The sequence below is a fragment of the Grammomys surdaster genome, unplaced genomic scaffold (genome assembly GCF_004785775.1).
Source record: "Grammomys surdaster isolate TR1022 unplaced genomic scaffold, NIH_TR_1.0 116715, whole genome shotgun sequence".
Lineage (NCBI taxonomy): Eukaryota > Metazoa > Chordata > Mammalia > Rodentia > Muridae > Grammomys > Grammomys surdaster.
This window is the reverse complement of record NW_021613840.1, coordinates 1-7,251: the sequence shown is the minus strand read 5'-3', so window position 1 is coordinate 7,251 and position 7,251 is coordinate 1. Positions and strand designations below refer to the sequence as shown.

The following is a 7,251-nucleotide window of genomic DNA, read 5'->3' as shown; positions in this document are numbered from 1 at the left end:
CCAGTCTTTTGAAACAAAACTTGTATAGTATTTCCCTGTAGTGCAGCAGCCATGGGCATACCCTGCACATAAGAGGGACCAATCTCAGAACATAATCTATTATAGTCTGTAATAGTGCCAGTCTTTCTATAAAGTCTTATGGCAGCCTGACAGGCTGTTTGCATTCTCATAAGCCAGTTGTTTTACTAAAAGCATTCCAGCATTAGTATCACCAAACACTCTCCCTGATGCTTTAATCAGCATATCAAAAACTCCTGAAAAAGACTATCAGGTCCCTGACTTATTTTTTAATATCTTGAGACAAATCCCTTTTATTAGGCAAGATATTCCAGGCCCTACAAGCAGCAGCACCAATTTGACCATAAGTACCAGGATTAAATTATAACAGAGTCTGTATATCCTGTTAACCTTCTGTTAACATCTCATAAGTAACCTGATTGCCAGCTCTAGCATTTAGCTCTGCTGTCTGCCAGCATCTTTCAAAAAATTCCATTTTCAATAACAGATAATCTCCTCCCAAACATATATGAGCTAACAGTTTCCAATCTGCAGATGGAAGAGCTTTAGTAGACAGGCCATCTAACATGTGAATGGAGAATGTAGCAGTAGGTCCATACTGAGCACAGGCAGTTTTTAATTCTTGTAGTTGTTTAAAAGGAATGGGAGTGTAGGTATCTAACTTTTAATTCTCTTGTTAATTTTGCACTTCAAACACAGGGCATTGAAAGCATATCATTTTAAGTTTTCCTTTATTTTTTTTTTTGCATCCAGTTTGAATCCTCCCGGAAGAAGTGACACTAGAGTAACACTAGGATTTAAAGAGGTTTCCCATCATTTCTGCTGCTCTTTGAAGTCACTAAAGGAGGCCAAATCTCCATTTTTAGCTCTTTATTAGTATAAACTCCTCAGAATCTGAACTTTCAATACTCTTATGTACACTAAGAACTTGCTGCTATGAACATAGTGCAGAATGTGCCCTTGTTGTATGTTGTAGCATCTTTTGAGTATATGCACAGGAGTGGCATAGCTGGGTCCTCAGGTATTACTGTGTTCAATTTTCTGAGGAACCACCAGACAGATTTTCAGAGTAGTTGTAACAGCTTGTAATGCCACAAGCAATGAAAGAGTGTTCCTTGCTCCACATCCTCATAATCATCAGCTGTCACCTGAGTTTTGGAACTTAGCCATTCTGACTGGTGTGAGGTAGAATCTCATGATCATTTTGATTTACATTTTCCCAATAACTAAAGATGTTTAACATTTCTTTAGGAGCTTCTAGGCCAGTCATGATTCCTCAGTTGAGAATTTTCTGTTTAGCGCTATACCGAATTTTTAATAGGATTATTTAGTTCTCAGGAGCCTAACTTCTTGATTCCTTATTATGTTTTTGATATTAGCCCTCTATCACATATAGGATTGCCTTTTCCCAGTCTGTAGGTTGTCATATTGTCCTATTGACAATGTCTATTGCCTTTTAGAAGGCTTTCAATTTTATGAGATTCCATTTGTCTTAGAGCCTACGCCATTGGTGTTCTCTTCAGGAAATTTTCCCCTATGTCAATATGTTTGAGGCTCTTTCCCTTTTCTGTTCTATGGGATTCAGTGTATCTGGCTTTATGTGGAGGTCTTTGATCCATTTGGACATGAGCTTTGAGCAAGGAGATAAAAATGGATCAGTTTACATTCTTCTACATGCCAACCTCCACTTGAGCTGGCACCATTTGTTGAATATGCTGTCTTTTATCCACTGAATAGTTATGGCTTCTTTGACAAAGATCAGGTGATCATAAGTATGTGGGTTTAATTTAGGGTCTTCAATTCTATTCCATTGATCTATCTGTCTCTGTACAAATACCAATCTGGTTTTGCCACTATTGCTCTGTAGGAGGTCAGGTATGGTGATTCCCCCAGAAGATTTTTTTTATCGTTGAGTTCTTGCTATCCTGGGGTTTTTGTTATTCTAAATGAATTTGAAAATTGTTTTTCTAACTCTATGAATTATTGACTGAGAATTTTGTTGGGGATTGCATTGAATCTGTAGATTGCTTTTTGTAAGATGGCCATTTTTACTATGTTAATTCTGCTGATCCATGAACACAGGAGAACTTTCCATCTTCTGAGGACTTCTTCAATCTCTTTTTCAGAGACTTTAAATTCTTATACAGATCTTTCACTTGCTTGATTGGAGTTGCACGAAGATATTTTATAATAGTTGTGACTATTGTGAAGGGTGTCATTTCCCTAATTTCTTTCTCAGCCAGTTTGTCCTTTGATTAGAGAAAGGCTACTGATTTGTTTGAGTTAATTTTACATCCAACCTCTTTGCTGAAGTTGTTTATCAGCTGTAAGAGTTCTCTGGTGGAATTTTTGGGGTCACTTAAGTATACTATCATATATTTTGCAAATAGTGGTATCTTGACTTCTTCCTTTTCAGTATGTATCCCTTTGACCTCCTTTTGTTGTCTAATTGCCCTGGCTAGAACTTTGGGTACTATATTGAATAGGTAGAGAGAGAGACTGGGTAGCCTTGTCTAGTCCCTGATTTTAGTGGGATTGCTTCAAGTTTCTCTTCATTTAGTTTGATGGTGACTATTGGTTTGCTGTATAAAAGGATAGTTGTCTTTCAGCTCCTCAAATAAGAAGCAAAATTTCATACTTCCCTGATCTGTGCACCTTACACAAACCATACAAATATCTTAATAGTACTATAATTTTGGTTGTAAGATTCATATACTGCGAAATTTGAAGCTCTAACAAGATTTGTCTGCAGGAATACTAAAACAACCTGGTATTTCAACTCCCTCCTTCCTGATGCTGTCCAGAGACTTGCTTTCAAAACAACTTCAGAACGTGGGGCTGATTCCCGATAGACTTGATTCATCTAGCCTCTCAGACAGATCCCAGAACTTCAGATAAACCCTGAGGTTTCGAGACATACAGAGACTGGATAATAAATGCTAAAGCTAGTTACCTTATTTCTAACCAATGTTTCTTATTTTCCTACCCTTCCCTGCTCCTTTAAAAGAAATCTTCATTGCCCCTATTCAGCAGGAAGAAATTGTGGAGAGTCATCATCCTGATCCTTTGGGTTAGGGTGTGCAGTTATTGTTACTTTATAAATTATAGATAGTCATTTTTAGGAACAATTTTTGAATGGTCATAATTTTGAACAGGAAGTAAATATATGGGATGGATTACTGAATTTATTCTTAAGCAAAGCATCATATAGCCATAAACTTATATTGGTACAACTCTTTATAACTGATGCAAATTGAAGTTATCATTTCTTACGTTGGTACAGAATTTATTTATGGATAAAGATTTAAGGTTTTCATTGGTGTAAATCTTTGTATATTGATATAAAATCTGAATTAATATTGTTACTCTTAGAAAGGCATTGTGTCTATGCAACTTGTGAAAACAAAAGGCTTTGACCCACACAGTCCTTCCAGCTACTATTACAAACTGTTTAGGATGATTAAATAAGGCAAGTTGAGGATCAGAGAGTAAAACCATGACTATAGTAGATTCTAATTTAATTATAATAAAGTGTTTTGAATATTATTCAAGTAGAAATAGCTAAGAGTAGTCAAGGATTAACAGTTTTTATATACTTTATATAGATAGTCTTCAAAAACCACAGAAATCCACAGAATATGACAGATTATTAAATTTAGATATTAAATATTTAGATCATTATTAAAGATCATTTGACTATAAGTCATGTCTGCTCCTCACAGTATCACATTACAGTTTAAAGAAGATATTGAGCATCGTTTACTCCAGGCAGAGTTTCTTATTGTGCCAAGGTAGCCACTAGGCAAGAATTACCCTAATTCATCTGAAGACAAAGAATACTTTCCAGAAAAGGATGCAAGGGCTGGGTAGTCAGCACCTTAGCTCTTCCAAGATAGAGTAAGCTAGTCTTTTATAGCTTCTGCTTCACTGAAGGTCCATTAGATGATACTGGCCAGAAGGCTGAAGACAGATGATTCAATGTTTTGTGGTATAGGGGACTGTCCAAGTAGTCATCTGTGTCTATAATTTAGTCAAGCTTTGAAAGCTATGTTTTTGTGCTTCCTATACATTCGGGTTAAATTTAATTCATTCTCTGATTTCTGATGGGGCTGAAGACTAGTTATAGTCTCATATTCAAACTTAAATTGTTTAACATTAAGAAAGATGATGTAGTTTTGAAAGGATGGTTTTCAGATGGTGCTGCAAGGAAAATCAGAACAGAATTCACTTATAGAATTGAAATCTCTTTAATGTAAGATAGATGTTAGAACAATATACCCACATTGACAAGATTGATAGACTGTATGTTATTACTGTATATCATACCTCATAGTTTACAAAACTGTTATAATTATGTTCTGTGTATATCTGAAAGACAAGGCCTTTAGTGAACAAAATAGGGAGAATGTAGCAGCTTGTGTTCTTATGCTAATCATAATACCTCAAAAACTGTTTGTAGAGTCCCACATATAGGTTAAAGGAAACCTGCCCCCAGTTGGCTTTGATTGGCAAATAAAGTTGTCAACAGCCAATGGTTGGGAAAGGAGACAGGGACAGGACTTTTAGTGTAGAATATTGCAACTAAAACATCTGATACCAATTGTACAATTAGAGATGTCACAATAGTTCACCTTTTCTTCAAAAAATTATTGACCAAATTACAGAAACATGGTTACCATCAAAAGAAATTAACAGAGACATTCAAATGTGGATAGAGATGGTCCCACAAGAAGTGAAGGTGAATTTTCTGTTCTGTCACTGACTTGTCATCTCCTTTATATTAGATTGTAATTTGGATAGACATGGAGAAAGATCAATGGATGTAATGAATCTGTAACCACGAGTCAAGACAGTCAATTAAGCCCCATTTTATCTGGAATTCATTCATGAGATAAATTAAAGGGTTCAATGTACTTTCTGAAGAATCCAATAGAACTCCTTGAGGGGAAAGTCATGCTCCAGTTATGACTGCATCTCTTGGCACAACCTTTAGAACAATGGGTTTTGCTGGTTGAAGAAGTCCTTCTCTGCTTAATTTCACAGGTATCTGCAACAGGGGAAGAAAAATGTTGAAAAGCAATGAGTAAACCAACAAGATCCCCAGAAGAAAAGTTTAAGAAAAAGTATTTGGGATAATAATGCTTTGCAGAACCAAAAAGCTACATTTAATATCATATAATGTACATTAATTCTCCATGATTCTAAAAGATGTGTCAATTAGATGTTGAGAGCTTGCATCTAAATGTACATTATGTAAAATGGTGATTGAGAATCTATTGTAGTCAAGGCCTGAGACAAACTCATGCTAGTTTATACTACTTATGTTCTGTGCAAATTTAGAGTAAAACAGAAAGTTTAACATTTTTAACCTTATTCTTAGTTTTTATGTTATATTATTTTTTAAGTCATGAAAAGTTATGTTTGGTTTTACAAGATAACCATGAGATGATACATTTCAACTCTATTAACAGTCCCTAACTTTCAGATCATATCTCACTAATGCACTTCAGCATATTCAGGGCAAGTCTTCTCTGTAGGACAAATATTTTGCTTGCTTTTTTAGAATCTATTCTTGGCTTCCAAGGATTGGATGAATTGGAATCTCTAATTCTACAAGATTCTTTGAAAATGATTTAGCCTGATGCCTTTCAATGATGAGTGGGGAAAGCATCCAATGGAAAAAATCTTCTACTCACAGGAAAAGGAAGGGGAACAAAGTTATGGAGACAAAGAAGTGTCCATTTTAAAATGACTGGAGCTAGAAAGAGCATCTGCCTCATGCCAGGTAGGCCATTAGGTCTCAAAACTAGAACCTTGCTTAACCTGTCTAAATCCTTGTACATAATTTGAATGCTTTAGTGAAAAGGAATGCTTTAACTAAAGGCATGTGTGGATAAAGTTATACAACTGCCTTAAGAAACAGATGAAAACTAAACACATCTTTCTCTGTCTCAGAGATGAGCTTCTAAAGCCACACTCTGAGTGAGTTGTATTAGGATTTCAAAAAAGACCAGACATCTTGAGTTTCTGGATTCTCCTTGAGAGACATAGACCATGTTGGCTTCAAATTCATTAAGTAGCTAAGAATTATTTATGATACTCAATCCTCTAATTCCTGAGTGTAGTAAGTATAAGTATGTACCATCACAGCTTATTTATGTAGTCCTGGGGATTATAACTAGAGACTTGTACAAAACAGGTAAACATTTTGCCATCTGAGAAACATCCCAGACCCCATGTATGAGTTTTAAAGTTACTCTGTAATTCTAATGTACATCACTGGTTGAAAACACTGTGAGAAGAGGGCTTCTGTGATCTCTGGGAGAAGAGGTCAACACACAACAAACACTGAAGGCATGACCATGGCACCTCTGGATGGCACATGACATACCCAATCTCAAATGGACATGACTAGAATTTCAAACAGAATGCATGGAATCCTGCCACACTGGCCTACGCTGACTCCTCATAATATTAAGTTCTATTTTATACAGATATAGAACAAAAGGCCCATTAGATAAACATAGCTCATTTTGTCAGAGAACAAATTATTAAAACTCAAATATACATAATGATTTTTATACATAGAACCTTCACTTGGAAAAATGCCTCCCATAAAACACTATTTATAGAGATAGTTTTCTCCATCACCTGTGTTTCTTTACAAGGCTGGAAGGAGAAGTTCTGCAGAATTTTAGTGAGAGCGAGTTTCATATTCATGAGAGCAAACCTCATGCCAATGCAGTTTCTGGGTCCATTTCCAAAGGGCAGATATACATAAGGATCAATGCTGCCCTTGTTCTCCTTCCTGAACCTGGAGACACAATAGTAGATGACACGTTAACAAAGAATGAAAGCATAAGAACTACACATGTGAACTTACCTTTTGACATCTAACCAGTACACACAGGTAGTTTGGAAAAACTTCAGTGAACTTCTGCTTGCAAGTATTTGGCTCTGAGATGTTTATGCTAAAGGTCCTTTTCATTCTACTTCCCTTATAAGAGTCTCTATATGATAGAAATATGATAAATCCTGCTTTATCAATACTTCCTTCAACTGGAGAGATGGCTCAGAGGTTAAGAGGACTGATTGCTCTTCCCGATGTCCTGAGTTTAATTCCCAGCAACCACATGGTTGTAATGCAAACTGATGCCCTCTTCTGGTGTGTCTAAAGACAGCTACAGTGTGTGTGTGTGTGTGTGTGTGTGTGTGTGTGTGTGTGTGTGTATA

General features: G+C 36.1%; 1 long non-coding RNA gene across 1 annotated transcript; it reads right to left on the bottom strand.

The window, feature by feature from the left end:
* Positions 1–4,241: 4,241 nt before the first annotated feature.
* LOC114635718 lies at positions 4,242–6,862 on the bottom strand. Its single transcript, XR_003713516.1, has 2 exons — positions 6,670–6,862; positions 4,242–5,065 (listed from the first exon to the last, which is right to left on the bottom strand). It is a non-coding gene; the product is annotated as an uncharacterized LOC114635718 (long non-coding RNA).
* Positions 6,863–7,251: the final 389 nt, after the last annotated feature.